At 45.2% G+C, this 16219-nt stretch overlaps 1 protein-coding gene across 6 annotated transcripts in view; it reads left to right on the top strand.

Moving 5' to 3' along the window:
- The window catches only part of LOC113990316, a 47565-nt gene that overhangs the window by 13164 nt on the left and 18182 nt on the right, over positions 1-16219 (top strand). The window contains exon 2 of one of the 6 annotated variants that reach the window (XM_027725618.2): positions 14102-14215. The exons of the other annotated variants lie outside the window; for them this stretch is intronic. The gene's annotated coding sequence lies outside the window, so the exon portion shown is untranslated. The remainder of the gene's footprint in view (positions 1-14101; positions 14216-16219) is intronic. 6 annotated transcript variants of the gene reach the window in all.

Below are 16219 nucleotides of genomic sequence, written 5' to 3'. Positions count from 1 at the left end.
GCATTAGGAGACCCCCATATCAGCAGCTGGGAGGCAGGACTGTGTTCCATTCATCCATTTATCTGGTTTTCCTGTTTATTAATTACAGTTCTTCTGACCTCTGCAGGAGGACATACAGGAAGAGCAGTATCAGCCATCTAATTACAGTGTCTGATTTTGCTGCTGCTTTTACACATTTATCAAAGGTTTTACCATTGACTTCAGCAGAGTTGAAAAAGAGCCCTTGTTTCATCAAGTGGCACCAGATTAAGTTAGCAGGATTCTGTTCCAGGGCTTCTGACATGCTTCCAAAATCCAGCTCTGACATTGCCCTGTCTGTGTGTGGGTAATTTGATTCTGCTGGTGCTGACAAAAGCCCTGAGCAGCAGCAGAGATTGGACCTTAAGATCTGCATACTCAGATGGTAGTGCCTACTTCTTTGCGTGTCTGGCTGATTTATTTTCAGACATAATGATCAGAAAAGCAAGCCAACACCCTGAGACATCCCTAGCTTATAGAAAAATATCAAAAACTAAACCTGATTTCAGTAAGAATTGTGAGAAATTGAGCCATTATATTCTGCAGAAGTTGATGGCTGAGGCAGAATGCTTCATGCCCTGGCAAATATCAGTGATGTTAGCAGGCTGGCTTCCATTTGAGAGACCTTGGTGATTTTCGCAGCTGGATGACCTCAGCAACAGGAATCAGGGCCTCACTTCACATGGAGAAAGCCCTTCAATCTTTAACTAGACAATCTTCGACTTCATCTTATTTAAAGATTTTAGGCACTGTGCAGTGCTAAAGAGGATCTTGCTGAGCTCCTGTTACCTCAGCAGCAGCTGATACATAATGAATTATTCAAGACTAGCCAGTTCCTTCATCAATTTTAATAAATCAAGTTTTCCACCATGATCTCAGCAGTGCTGCCAGCTGGGATATGATGAGGTAAGCCCATTATTTCCTGTGGCCTTTTCCATTTGGTCCAGGTTTACATACCTGAGGGCCTTGATAGTAAACAAGAGATTAGTAGCAGACGGTGCTAATTTGGGGTGGATCTACAGTGGGCAGAAGAGGCAACAGAACTCCCCCATCTCTCAGGAGGTCACAGAGCTCTGTCTTTACACTGGGAAGATGGCTTTGCATCTACAGAAGTGGACTCAGCTGCTACATGCTGACCCCCAGAGCAGAGTGTAACCCTTCAAACAGATGAGCTGGACGCCCAAGGCAGCTGAGAGAGGCACTTCCCATCTTTTACACAGACTCACTCTCATTAAATTGTTCTTATGTCTCTAATATTTCTAATGTTTCTCCAGAGCAGGCAGATTGTGGTGTTTATGAACCAATCCCCTTTAGAAAGCACCTACATGGATCATTCATCTATGTAACACATGCACACCTGTTAATGCACACACAAGCAGCATCTCTCAGTACACTGCAGACATCTTGCCCAGGCTGCTGATAAACTTCTTCACAGTGCAAGAGCTCCCACAGCAAACACTGAGCTGGTCTGGTGACTGCTGTAACCTGTCTTTCCCTCAGCTTTTGCTCTAACTCATCAACAGAAAATACTTTCTGACACTGAAGCACTTGTAGCATTTTCTGTACATCTCTTGAATAGACAGGAACATGCTTCTCTCTGTTTGTTATCAATGTCAAAATTGCTTATTCTGTTTTTTGCTTCTGCTTCTCTGGCCAAATAGTAACCAATCTCATAAGGGAGTCAAAGGCAAAAAGGTGCTGTATGCCCCCTATAGAATTTACTTTTATTATATTGTGCTGCATTGCATAAAGAGGTGAGAAGGACCCATTTTCTCCTTTCTCTTTTCCTCTGTAAACTGCAGGTTTCTCAGGGCAGGGTATTTCTCCAGCCCACATCGTTTAGAAGGTTTAGCACTTATAGTCCTTATCCCTCCTGTACCCAGGACATGCATTTTTTACTGGAGAGAAGCAGACCATTCAGCCCAAACCCATTTCTACCATGGCTACATCCAGCTCTGATTATTCCTGTATTCAGAGAACTTACATTGGCATGAGGACATGATCAGATATAGCATAGCTGCACTTTACAGCAAGGAAGGCAGAAATCTCTGTAGCTGCTTTTGCTATCATGTATTTTAGGAGACGGAAGATGAACTGCTGAAGAGGAAAGAGGCTGGACACAAGCAATGCTAAGAATGAATTGTTTACAGCCATGGTGATAAATTCAGTGCGTGGGTAGCCCATGAGTATCCAACCTGTCAGCATCTCTGTGGTGCACACTCTCATGAATGTGCTGCTGGTGAGGCATCCAAGCTCAGCAGTTTATCCACAGATCTGGCACCGAGGCTCAGTTTGATTGATGAATGAAAGACAGACCTTGATAAAGGAAGGTCACACTTAAAACTTGGGAGGTTTAATGATTTGATTTTTGGGGATGGAGCATGAAAGAATAGCACCTAATTGCGAGAAAAAAGAGTGTCCTTCCCACAGTGTATTAAACAGCAATATCCATATATCTGTGTTTCAAGAAGTGGGAGGCAAATTCGCAGATCCCTGCAACCATTGTACCTGCTGGCTCTTCAAGTCTGCCTCACACAGATATAGGGCTGTTTCCCATGCCCAAGCCACTCCCACTAATCATCACAGCCACCATTTAATTTTTGGAATGACACCATGCTGTTTTTAGGACCTAACATATTTCAGCTCCTTATTGCCATCATTAATCCTGAAGCTCTTTAATTCTCCTTATGTCTTCCCCCCCCCCCCCTATCAGTTTTGTGCAATTCTTAGCCTCTCATTTTTATTTACTACTTTTTATTTTCCCAGTGTTTACACACATAACATGCTTGCTTTCACTTTCCCCATAAACAAGAATCCTATTTTTTTTAAAACAATATATTTATTTAGCCGCAGGATTGTGGCTATTTGATCACTTAGAAAAAAAAAAGCTCCCAGTTACCATTTTTATTTTTCTACTCGAATTTCCCTTTATTACCTTGCTCACAGTTGTTTTCAGCTCTCTGAAGCTGACATTTCAGAGTTGTAATGATGGATAATTGGTTTGCACTGGGCTCTGTTTGCACACATCAAATGTAACTGTGTAGTGATCATTGGTAACTAAGCAACCAGTTATGTTTTATTCCTGTGATCAATTCCTTGCTATCTGTCAAGATTAAATCTAACACACAGCATGTGCCCACAAGGGATACAACAATTCTGGGAGTTAAGAACCCATCATCTGGGAATAAGAGCATCCTGAAGCCTCTGATTTACTTCTCTGACCGTGGTCTCTTAAAGGCACGTAGCCGCCTTCTTTCAGTGGATATGAAAGTTTAATGGTCTTGCAAGTCTTGATGGTTAAGGTAGAAGTAGTTAATTGGCTGCCATGTTTTATTCCTGTGATTCAGGCAGTGTCAACAAACACATATTTACCCTTTATCTGTTAAACCAACTTGTTAACATTCAAAGGCTCTGAGCTGGTTTGCTAGTCAGAAGGCCACTTGTGACAGGCTTGAGTTGCTTTGCTCCTACGTCCTGGAAGGTCTCCCAGCAGTAGTTGTTGCATGAGACCTTTGAAAACTCTTCATTTTCTACTCTGTTGTTCCATGTGAACATTTCTTTCTTCTATTTAACTGAGGAAAGTAATACTTACTAACTACAAGGGCTTGGAAAACTCCTTGTCAGGAAGCAAGTTAGGATGGCCATCTCTGGGAAGGGAGGTGAGGTAGAAGCCAGGCAGCAGGGCAGGTTGAGACAGGAACCTTGGACAAGGGGCACAGTCCCACTGCACCTAAACTGGAAGAGCAGAGTGGGCCCTATGAATGTGTCTTTGTTCAGCCAACAGGCCCCAGAGAAATCTGTAGCTCCAACACAGCTCTGATGTCAAGCTGAGCAGGTCAAAACCAGCAAACATATAACCTAACCCAAGGAAGGGCCAGGGCAAGGGCTTAAATGCAGCTCCTAGGCCAGTGGGTGGCAGGAGCAAGGGTGGAGGTTCTAGATGAGACTGGTCAAAGTAATTAGAGCCTCCAATATTCCACAGCCTAGGCTTGGATCTGCTCTGCTACCCAAGTTCTGTTCCAGAGGGATCACTAGTAGACATTTCACATAGAAGAAATCTATTTTAGCTTCATGCAGAAAAGAAAAAAACCATGGTCCATCTGGTGGAGGTTGTAACAACTTCCATCACTGTCTATCTGCAACAAATGTTGCATGGTGCTCAGAAAGAAATCTTTGGAAGCTCCATCTCCAGACTCGTTTTGCAACTTATCCTTCTTGCTGTTGCTGGTTGTTGAAAGGAGCCATATGGATTTTGTACTGAAAGTTGCATAAATGCTAATATGCAAGTATATTTTGAGGTGGCATATGGACAATAGTAAATGGAACTAAGTGGTTTTTTGGTTCAGATTACACAGGCAAGTTCAGTGAAGCAGATGCTGCAGTGGGTTAGTCAGGAGCTTCATTTGCCTAGAGTCCCAGGTTCAGATCTTGATGGGGTTATTTCTGCACTTGGCTGTGCTGAGTGACTTTGTCAGTGGTACTGATGTTTGCCAGCAGATGCAGAAAATCCAGAAAACTTCAACCATTGTAAAAAAAACCCTCAACATACAGTCTGATCTGGGTGATACTGTAGACCAGTCAGAGACAGCAATCTTTGTAATGTAGGCACAAAGGTATTTGTTAGAGTTATTTGTAGAATAGAAATTTAGAAATTATTTAGAAAAATATATCTAAGTATTTCTAAACATCCAGAAAATGTGTGTAGTCTAGTAGCTGACAGTACAGCCTGCTAGTAGATGTAGGAGATTATTTTACTTTTTTTTTTTTAATCCTTGTTGAACATCAAAAAGTCCTGGGTATGTGGTGTCTGTGGGCTTCAGTGCCCTCTCCATCCGGGCGGGTGACGTGATTCATACTGGCACAGGATATCACAGCTCCTGTTGGGCCCTCCCCAGTCAGGGAGCAGGAGCATCCTCTGTGCTCAGGCAACAGGTATTTGAGCTGGGTCTGAAAGCTCTGGACTGAGTCCCATCTGGCATCAGGCAAGCTGATATCTGCACAGTAACTGGCTGTGTTGAGAAATTTTCTACTTTACTCTTTTCTGTTTTTCAGTGCTTGGGAAATTTACTCATACAGCCTCAAGCAAAAAAAAAAAAAAAATCCAAGTTGAGCAGAGATGGAAATTTTTCATGTAACTGTAGATAAAACATCCCCTTTGATGATAAAACCACAATTTTATCTGCTCTGATTAAAAGGTTAATTAGATTTAGAGCTTTTATGCACAAAGGAGAAACGACAGCATCCTGACAGATTTGTACAACTTGCTCGGAGGTTGGCTTACAGCTAATCCACTGTGGTCACTACAGTCCCCACTCCTGTCACAGCCTGGTGCCTCTTTTTTACAGCCTCGGCTGCAACATTAAACAGCAGCCATAAAGCATTTGGCCAATGGTCCTGCCAGCTGATGAGCCCTATTTAAAGCCTGCTCATTGCATCGCGTGCATTTCTCTTTGCATAGGGAAGTAGTTAGCTTTGAATGTCACCCAGTCCTACAGAGGCAAGTGGGAAGATGGATTGTGTTGGCAGCAATCCATCCATCTGTTCATCTGCCAACACTAATGTTTAGCTTTTCAGGCTCCCAGTTGTCTTAAATAATGCTGACCTACAGGATCTGGGGTGGGAAAGGTCACATAGCTCATTTAGTCTCCCATTTCTTAAGTGGTAATTAAACTTTCTGAGGTGTTATGGCTACATGCAGGAGTTGTTGATGGACAGTACTTATGAGGTTGAGGTTAAAGCCTTTCCTGAGACGCTGTGTTGTGTGAGGTTCTTACCATCATATTGGCTGCAGCATCCCCCCCGTATCTTCTCAGAGTACTCCTTAAAAAATGTGTTTATAAAGGATTCATATCTGTTTCCCATAAGGGATTGGGTGTCTTCATGGACAATATTTCCTCTCTTTTGATTGATACTATAAAGTTGTATCTGTAGAGTGGTTTTGCCTCTTCTTGCTGTGGAGTGTTCAGCTTTGGGTAAGCGTGGGTAGTTTGTGACAACCACAAGGGCTACACACTTTTGGTGCTGTGCAGGAGCCAACTTAGAAAAAAAGATGGTTGTTTGCCTGCAGCTCTGCTGTGATGCTCTTATTTCAGCTTTTAGCACTGCTTTGGTAAATTAAATGTGCATGCGATGGCTCTCTTCACCTGTTATGATCTGTGCCTTATTTTTTCTCAGTTACGAAAAAAAAATAAAGGTTAACAAGAACGAAGAGACCTTCATGAGACACTTGGAATGTTTTGCAAAATGGCATGGAAGTAATGATACCTAACTGAGACTGCAAGGGTATTATAGAGCCCAGAGCTGGCTGGGAACTACCAGCTCAGACCCTACAGCAACTTAGTGGCATAGGAAGGGACATGGAGTGTCCTGTGACTCTGGATCCAGCACATGGAGAAGGGATCTGATTTACTGTCCTCCCTCACTTGCTTAGAAAGAGCTGCAGAAGTCTGCATTTATTCTTAATTTTCTTCACAGTGTTACATGTGCAGTGGCTAACCTGCACTGCAAGATGATGCAGCTTGCACAAGGTATCCAGTGCATTTGTGCAAACAAACCCATTTGCTTACAGCTGGCTCTAAACAAAGAGGCATGTCCTGCCTCCTCCTCCATCACCTTTCACTATAGCGTAAGATCTGGCAGAGAACAAAAAGATAGAGTCCCTTGGCAATATTGGTAAGTTAAAATACGTGGTTGTGGTTAGGAACATCCCAAGAGCATATGCGTTCGTATTAATCAGTCTTAGAATTTGTTTCTTAGTGGTGGCTTTAAAAACATCTCCAGTAAACCATGCATGACATGATGTGTCTGGGGGACGCTTGTGTGTGGTGAGAAATCCCATGGATCTCTATTGCCTCCGATATGATCTCTCCAAATCCTGTCCCTATGGGGTCACCTGGAAGTTAATGCCCAGCTGGTGTCAAAGGCAGTCCAGATTGATTCTTCTATCTTGAATGTATCTGATGCATTTTTAAGTCTTGATATAGTGATCTGAGAAACCTTTGGTGACCAGCTGTTTAAGGCAAATCACACCTGGCAAGTAGCCCTCTGGAATATGTGCTCCTCTCAGAGTTCTGGGATTTGTGCCTAAAGGCATTTACCCTGGTGTCTCCAAATGGAGGAACCCAGAGCACCAGCCCAGTCCAAATCCCATTTCTGCTCAGCCCTGAGCTGCTCTGGGCAGTTCACCGCCTGTCATGTCTCTGCAGTCAGAGTTGTTAGCAGAAAAATAATAGCTGCAAACGCAGCACAACAGCAGTTCCCCACAGGCAGAGATCCTATTTCAAGAAGCTTTTACACTCCTATCGCCACCTCTGTCTCCTAGTGCAATCAACTAGTTCCTGCCCTCGTCTGGCCCTACCTGTCTGTGGTGGTACCTCCTTTCTTCCACCCATCCCCTCACTCACAGCTCCCCCATCCCCTCACTCCTGGCTGGGGGAAAGGCAGGATGCTGCAGCTGAGTCTGTGCTCTCCACCCTGGCAAGAAGCAGGTCAAGCAGAGCAGTTAGACTTGCTAATTGCGAGTCACAACATTTCCTGCCAGGAAGACATCAACTGGAGTCTCCTCCAGCCATCAGTGTTCCTAAAGCTTCTAATACAGACAGATAGGCAAGAGGAGATAGAAAAAAAAAATCCAAATAATTTCCATAGCTAATTGAAATGGAGGGGAAGGGAAGAGGTGCAAATCCAACTTGAAAGAGCAGCCTTTGCCTCTGATAGTCAACTGGGAATTTACTGGGGCATTCGAGAATATGAAACACAAGCAAATAAATGATGCTGACGTCTGATCAAAGGGTTGCTATACAAGAGAGAGCCTCTGTCAGTGCTGGTCCAGCCTCCATGTGCTTAGGAACCTTGCCCAATAAATTTGATGAACAGCTACATGTAATATAAAGAAACTAACTGAATTTTTCTCTTGGGATGTGTTCCCGATGTAAAGTGCCTTCAGACTCTGTAGTCCATTAGAACTACGTTTATCAAAAGATGCAAAAGAGAGGGGCAGAGTAATTTTGTTTCCAGTTCCTGACTTCGCATGGAGGCAAAGGATCTGAACACACAAATAGATGGAAAAGCTGACACATCTGTTGGATCTGATCTACACTGGGGCATTTACTGGCAAAACTGTCTGTGTAATGGTACTGCTGTAGATACTGCTCCCTTGTGGATACACTTCTTCCTTAATAACAGATCCAAACCAATAAAGACTTTCTGGATTAAGAGTGCCCATTGTGCCTGGAGCAATACTGCTGCTGGGAATAAAAGGATCTCTAGTAAGTTTGTATGTATGTAAGGCAACTCCTAGACATAAAACACATCAGAAAAGAGTCTTTGCTAGGGCAAAAAAGCATACTCTGAAATTTGCTAATAATACTAAAATCTCCCCCAAAACAGGGCATCTTGCAGTTTGTGTACTCCTGCGTGAGCTTAGATAAATAGCATGTGCAGAGGAAGAGGGAGTTCCACTGGGGCTTTATCACTTCTTCGTTAATGTGTCACCAACATGGATTGGGAATGTTTTTCCCAGAGAAAGCAAGGTCAAAGAGAGGACTGGTGTTTTATAGGAAGATGGTTCCTGTGCCCCAAATCCCAAGAACACTTGTGCAAAGTGAAGGGGCCCAAATGTGACTGGAGCACAGCCTGTCCTTGCCAGCAGTCACCCAGCTTGGATGAAGGGTAAAAGATTATTCTAAACTACACATTGCAGAGTAGGAAGCTGTGAGAGAAGAGTGCACAGCACTGAGCCTCAGGGAAATAGAGCAAAAGACTGTGCAGCAAAGGCTTTTCCACGCTTGAAACAGCTCTAGAGAGGCTGGGGGTTCCCAGTGGCTATCGTGGCAGCTGAATGAAATTGTCACTTGCGATAAGGCATCCTGAGAGCTGGGGGAAATCCTGGCTCTGTGCCCACTGGCACAAGTCCAAGTGATTTCACTGGAGCCAAGATTTTTACTCTGTATGTGAAATGAATTGCCAGAGTGAGCGAAGCTGCAAAACTAACTCCTGGTAATGAAATCCACTTGCGGCGGTGCACCTCTGCACCAGAGCCCTGCTGCGAGCAGGAGTGTTTGCATGGGCTCTGGAGAACACCACGTCGTTCTTGTGAGAGGCTGGAGGAGTCAAGAAGTGTGAAGTGCCACTGAATTTTTCAAGGATGTCACATAAATGGCCATTTGTAGACAAATTCATGTTTTCTGTGGGGGAATTTTTTTACCCACTTTATTTTTTTTTTTATTTTTTTCCCTGTCTTTCCCAAGATTCCCACCAATGCCAGAGACTATCCATCAATATCACCATAGCAACAAGAAGTCATTAATGGTATCACGTCTGTTGGCAGGATCTACAGGGTGCTGAGCTGGGTGGTGAGCCATCTCCTTCAGCTTCAATGGGAAAGGCGAGAGCTCAGGATCTCTGCAGGATCAGGAAGATCTTTCATTCTCCATCCCCTGCATCTCCCCAGAGAAGTCCTGCATTGCGTAGTGGCCATAAGGACATATTTCTTCTCTTAGCAAGTTATATGCAGCATATCCTGGCAGCATATTCTTAGGGAACTGCTGCCAGGAAAAGATGGGGCTGCATTTGCTGCACAAGTAAGGATAAATGTGCCTCCCTTGGGTCTGTTTGCACGGGGCTGTGGCTCTGAGAGACACTTTACATTGCAAATAAGCAACTTATCCTGCAAACCTCCAGGGAGTTCGGAGCAAAGCAGGAGGCTCGGGGGCCAGGAAAGGGGAATGGCAGGCTAAACTGGGAGGAGAGATAAAAGACATGTCATATAATTCTGCTAAATGGTGAAGGAAGGGAAATTCTCAGCGGGTGTAAATTAGCATTGACAAACAATACTAATTTACACCCAGCTCGTGGTCTGGCCCACAGTTTAATCAGCTGAAAAGCATCAGCATCTGAAAAGGAGGGTGTTGTTTAGAGAGGCCCGTGGGAGGAGCTGGAAATCTGCAAAAAAGAAGAAAGTAAATTCTCCTTGGTAGGTAGGGAAGAACTTGTGATGTTCCCTGGGACTGATGCAGAGGCAGAGCCTGGCCAGCTGCACCAGTTCCCTGTCAGGACTCCCACTGACTGGTAGCAGGCAACATGCTGCACTGGACCTTCTGAGGACACATCCCTCAGCTGAGACAGCTGGCAGGTACAGTCCTTGGAGGTTTTCTGCAGTGTTACATTGCTAAGTACGCCCACACTCAGAGGAATGGGAAGTGTCACTGCCTGTGGCCATCCTTGCCTGGCCAGGACTGCTGATGCTACTGGCACTCACATTTCCTCATGCCAAACCTGCCTCTGCCAGCAGTATGCCAAAGTGCCCGACAGCTTTGGGATGTGACCAAACAAGGCATAGAATGAGATCATCCGTCCCCCTCACCCTCCTGAACACCTCCTTCCTCCCTCAGGCCTCTTTCTGATCTCACAGATGAGTTCTGTATTGCTGACATGGAAGAACTCTGCTCATCCACCTACCATTGGCTTTGGGGAGAACTGGAGTGGGTTCCAGTGCAAAGTTAATAAACTGAGATCAATAGGATTAGGTTGGGGGACTTTTTTCTGTCTAAGGAGATGAGAGCCAGGGTTTATTGCCTTATTGGAAAGACCAGTGCAGTAAGCCACTAGTGCACTCAAAGATTGAGGCTTGCGACTGTGCTGCAAAATAATGTCTTCCTGGTACAAGGAAGGGACCAGAAACTTCTAAAATACAACTTACTCTTAGAATTAAGGTGTGATTTATTTCCTCTGCCCTGTGCATTTTAAGGCTTAGACTGAGACTCTTGGGGCAATCTTAGAACAAGGAATTAGGAATACCTTCAGCAACCGTGAAGGATCCAACTGTATAGGACTGGTTTTCTGTTGTCTTCCTGGGACTGGAAGAAGCAATGTACAGGACAGGGGAAATGCTGTGTTGCTGTGTTCCCTGATGGTCATGTGTTGCTAGTTCAGCCGAGAGTATTTCCACCATGAAAAAAATCCAGTAGCACAACTCAGACCCTACAGATCATGAGATTAAATCATGTGTTAAATGATGATGTTAAAAAAAGGACTTGATTTGGTTTTTCCCATTAAGTGTGACTTGGCTTTTTACCTGTACATCAGCTAACTCAAGCCTGAGCATTGGCTCTGCTTAGTTATAACCCTGTGGGCTCTTTCTCCAGCTGTGACAGGGGAGCAGAGTGGTTCATAGAGTTACAGACAAGCGCAGGACCTATCGATCAGATGTACCCTGCAGGTTCACAGGTGCCATGGGTGATCTGTCCCACGAGAGGACTTAATTGCAAATAGGAGTTTCTTCCTCCTGAGAAGGAATCATCCAAAGCAGCTTTGTGGTCAACCAGGATTTTGAAAAAAGCTTGGCAGATGGTGGGTGCTGCCATCTCCTGAGATGCTTCACATCTGATGATGCCAAGCAGGTCCATCTTGGACTCTTGATGGGAGTGTCACACTGAGTCTCCAGGAGCATTTGTCACAGAACCACCATACTCAGCCTTCATTAGCTGCAAGATGAATGCTAATCCTCTCAAGCTCCAATCCTGCTGCTGCATTGTCAGCAGGGCAGTTGGAGCAGTATTTTCCAAGAGACTGAGTGGTAAAAGGGGGTACAAACAAGGAATCAAGAGGGAACGCAGGTCACCTTGAAAGTATGCTGCTTGAAATCAATGTGCTGGAGTGCCTGCCCTTGGAGGTAGGCTGGAAGCATCATGTCATCACAGCCTTTCTGAAGGAGGAACACAAGGAGAAAACCATGCTGTGACACAAGAAGGAGAAGCTGCTCAGACTAACAGAGCAGCCAGAAAAAATCATCAAAGGCACTGCTGCCAAGTGCACAGGTGTGTGGAGCACTGTGGCTTCTCAGGTGAAACCTTTCATGTCAATAAACCACAGCTCCCAAACAGCTTAAAAATCCCACAGAAAGAGAGCCAAGAACACTTGAGGCCTTAAGTGAGTCCATAAAATTTTGTGAGTAGCTTTCCCACTGCCATGACACTATTTTGGAGCCAGTCTGACCAAAATAGAAGTTCACATGAAGTTATGGTGATTCCTACACTCTCCCTGGTGGAACTGTGTGTACGATAACAGGATGTTCCTATAGTGACCAACAGATAACTGTGGACAGATTCTTCTCTGGCACATCTGGCTGGCACATGTGTACATTTGGGCTGCTCTGACCAGCCAGCCCTGACACTGGCCAAGGTCAGTTGTTTTTCTGGAGGCAATAGTAATGGTGGTGAAGCTGCAGAATGATGTGTGTCAAGCGGCCTCCACAGATGGGTTGTATTAGCTTGTGTTCAGTGCAGTGGGATGGAGGAAGAGTTGGGGAAGTAGGAAAAAAAATCCTGAGAAGAATGAAAAGAGACAGTATTGTGTGACAAGGCAAGCACCTTTAACACAGCAGAATTTAATGCCATTGCCTGTGCTCTCAGCAGCCCCTCAACCCTGGGATGCACTGGGTCTTCAGAGGTTCCCCATGCCAAGCTGTCTCTGAGATTTCAGGGACTATAAATACAGTGAGCAGACTAGAAAGGTTATTGTTATCTCTTTATTACCTGTTTTTGGAATTGATATGGCAATTGTTCCTCTTGTTAGCAATCCTGGAGCAGACAATGAAAGTAGTGATAATACTGTAAACTCAAGGAAAGTTACATGCAACTGTTTACCCTAGGAAGAAAAAGAAACCCAGGAAATTGTACTGGCTTAGAGAACTACTGTGGCTGTACCTCTCCTGCTGCAATTAACAGACACTATATAAGCCCTGTTCCTGTTTCAGCTGCTATAACAGACAAAAAAAACTCCAAACCCCCAAGAAATATAAGTGCAGTCACCTTATCATCCCGCTGCATCAACCAGTTTCTGCAGCACAGCTGTGGTTAAGAGAACAGCTAAAAAAGAAAATACAGCCAAGGCACCTTTATTTTTCTTGTTAACCTTTAACTTGAAAAAATAAACATATCTGGCATTCTTTCCCTTGAGACTGCTGGTGTTCTGCTAAGCAGCTGAAGTGATGTGCATGACGTGGCAGTAGACAGATCATGCTGTGTCCATGAGGTTTGCTGTATCAGATAGCAAAAAACTCACAGCAGTATTGTAGCTTGCTAAAATCCTTTATACAACTCTTTGAAATGTGCTGTTTGCATCCCTCTGGCTGGTTAGATCTCTGAAATAAAAGGGAGATTGTACTCCAGAATAAACTAACCTCTGTTCAGTGGTGCATTTTGCAAAACCTAATGCAGAGAAAGTAGAGTAAAACCTGAAGGTTATTTAATCTCGTATTTCAAGATGGAGTAAAGTATCTCCAGTTACTCCCCTCCCCTCGAAGCAAGAGTCTGGTGTGATGGCTATGACTCAGAAGTTAATTTGCTTGTGACTGAGATGATGTAAAAGTGGAAAGTGGAAAATGTATCAATCTCATTTGAAGCCTCTGATCAAGGCAGGAGAGGCCAGACAATAGCAAGCTGCTCTCCACCATTTCATGGAACAAATGTCCTTCTTTGGTAAGTCTATTGAGCAAATCTTACTACAGTGACCTCTGCAAAGGAGCACCAATAAACCTACTCAGCCCTGCCAGATTTGGTGGCCTCTTTTCCTGAGGCCTTGCAAAGCTCTGTGATCCCTTGTCCTGATGTCCCTGGAGTCCTTGAACATTACTGGTCTTCTCCACAGTGCTTTTCATTAGCAGTGAGCTACTTATCCTGTGCCTGCCTGCTTCATCCTCCTGACACTTTGTCTGGTGCTTTGCTGGGAAGGTCAGCCAGGCAGAACAGTTCTGATGTGTTTGGGAGGGAATAATTTATCCGTCAAGCTTTAATCCTTGAGAAATAAGTTCTTGGGGGGGATTTTGCAGGAAAATTGAGGTTAGTGGCAAGTCTCCAAGCAGGCACTTATCAGAATAGTGGAGAAGTTGATTAAACGAATCACATGGCAGAAAATAAGCTGAGCACACGTTGCTTTAGTCTTATGCTCACTTAAGGCGTGAGGCTCATAACCACTAGGAGTTTTCAGTCCCTGAGCCAGGGAACAGGCAAGTGTTGCGCAGACAACGTGACTGAAGAGCAGTGATATGCCACAGTGGCAGCCAACACGAAGCTCTGTTTTGCAGTTTGGCCTGGAATAAGTCAACATTGGCCTGGAGGATTGCCGAACTAGAATAAAGCCTGAGCTTTGGGGAAGCACGGACAGGACTGCCTGGAAGTACCCACTTGGGTAAATGAAGGTGTGTAGCCTCAACCCACAGTGCTCACATACACTGTGGAGCAACAAAGAACTGGCAATTCACTGCTTGGTCTTAACTGGAAGAGAGCAAAGGATGCATTAGGACTGTTGTATACCTTCAGGAGGGGGTGAATTAGGACCCAGAGCTGGGTCACCATGTCAGAAATCAGCATTTACTTCTCACCATTCCCTTACACTTCTGTGACATTTGCTAATTTCCATACCTGGAATCACCTGCTGTAGCTACAGACTGTAGTTACAGCTCTGAGGTGGTGGGAGGGCAAACTCTTTCATGTTGCTGTAGTTCCCCATGTTTCTTTGTTGGTGACTTTGTTGATGTAAGACTGCAGGTAAATAGTCTGTATGTACAGTGGGTCTGCAAGTATGTGCTGAAAGGTCATCTTTAGGGTATCAACCGTAAGCATATTAACCGAGATTTTTTTCTTCTGTCTCCATCTGGTGCTGTCCTCCAGCAGACTGCTTAGAACATGCTTGTGCTTGTGTTACTTGGGAGCTGAGTGTATAGACACATCCTTTACATTATGGGGGTGTCAGTGGCCTGACAAACACAGGCATGTGAGCTGAAACTATGACGCTGTTGCTTGTGTGCCCTGAGGAATGGAGCACAAGAACAGGGAAAGGAGGGAGAAACAGTGTTTCCTGGTTACAGGCCAGGTACAAGTTATCTGGTGTTTTAGAGAGACCACTGCTATTTTCCTGCTTCAAGTATCCCTGCGCAGTGGGAAGCAGGCTGTGCCTCAGCACAGCCAGTCCCCCTTCACAGGTCATGACTCGGGCAGCAGCTGGGCAGGATGCTCAGGGAAATTAAGCTTTAGCTACCTGACGTGCTGTGCACAACCCTCAGGGTAGTGACGTGGGGGGAATGGGTCAGTTCAGAAGAGTTCATTAGGAAAGAGGTGGTCCTTCCAAGAATGGAGTGACAGGGAAGAAAGGTGCTGCTGCCCCAGCTAGCTGTTATGAGATCACTACAGCTGCCCTACAGGAGTGAGATGAAATGGAAATCACTGATTTCTGAGGCTCCCTCTCACTCCAGCCAGGGCACCAGATCCCCTTGCACACCCACCTGTGCATCAGCTACATTGCATACACCTTTGCTCTGAGCTCTCCTGGAAGTATCAAAGGGACTTCCTGTGTCTAAAGTGTTCTCTTAGACCAAAAAATCATGTTTTAGAGAAAGAAAAGTCAGCTCTATTGAGTGACAAATATTAAAATAAACTATTTGGAAACGAAATTCCCATCTTCTTCCACTTAATCCAGTACATTTTGGTGCCTGCCTACGTGTCAGCAAACTCTGCACGGCCTCTGGAAAGTCTCTGTCTCCTGCTGTCTCACGGCCAACTCTGGCTGTTCTCTGTCTTCTCTGGCTCCTCCACTCTGCAAACCTGCCTCTGGCTCGTGCTCTCTGTCCCTTGCTCTGCCTGCCCCACTGTGCCCACAGGAGGTTTCTCCCAGCTGGTCCTTCCCTGAAAGTGACTTTTGCCATCCCACACACATCTTCTGGAAAATCCTGCCCTGGAGAGCAGCAACAGGTCCCTGCTGCCTGGCAATGCTCCTGAGCTCTGGCACCTTCCACACCCGCTGGGAAAATGGGCCTCAGCTCTCCTGCAGGGCAGAGGGGTGCCCTCACCTGCTGGTGGGTTTGAGGCATTCCCCTGATTAACAGAGGGATGCAACCCCCTGCCATGTGGTCTGTGCTGTCACTTGGGCAGGCAGGGGCAGAGTGGCCACTGACAACCCATGCCTGGCATCACTGTAGCTGACCTGATACAGTGGGGCTCAGCACTATGAGCACTGGCAGTGAATGTCCATCTGAAAAGAATCATGAAGACAAAAGTCAATTGTCTTCTCAATGCTGACCCATCTCTTGATGAAGGGAGCAGCCACAGACAGATCCCACCCTGTCATTTCTGTTCCTCTACTTTCTTGCTCTTCTCCTGACTGCTTCTGCCCCTGCCTGTGTGCTTTCTTCTCTGACCCCCTTGCT

Source organism: Pipra filicauda, unplaced genomic scaffold, assembly GCF_003945595.2.
Source record: "Pipra filicauda isolate LSUMZ 115617 unplaced genomic scaffold, ASM394559v2 scaffold10_size6260569_pilon, whole genome shotgun sequence".
NCBI lineage: Eukaryota > Metazoa > Chordata > Aves > Passeriformes > Pipridae > Pipra > Pipra filicauda.
The sequence above is the reverse complement of the archived record's forward strand: the minus strand, read 5'-3'. Positions and strand labels throughout refer to the sequence as shown.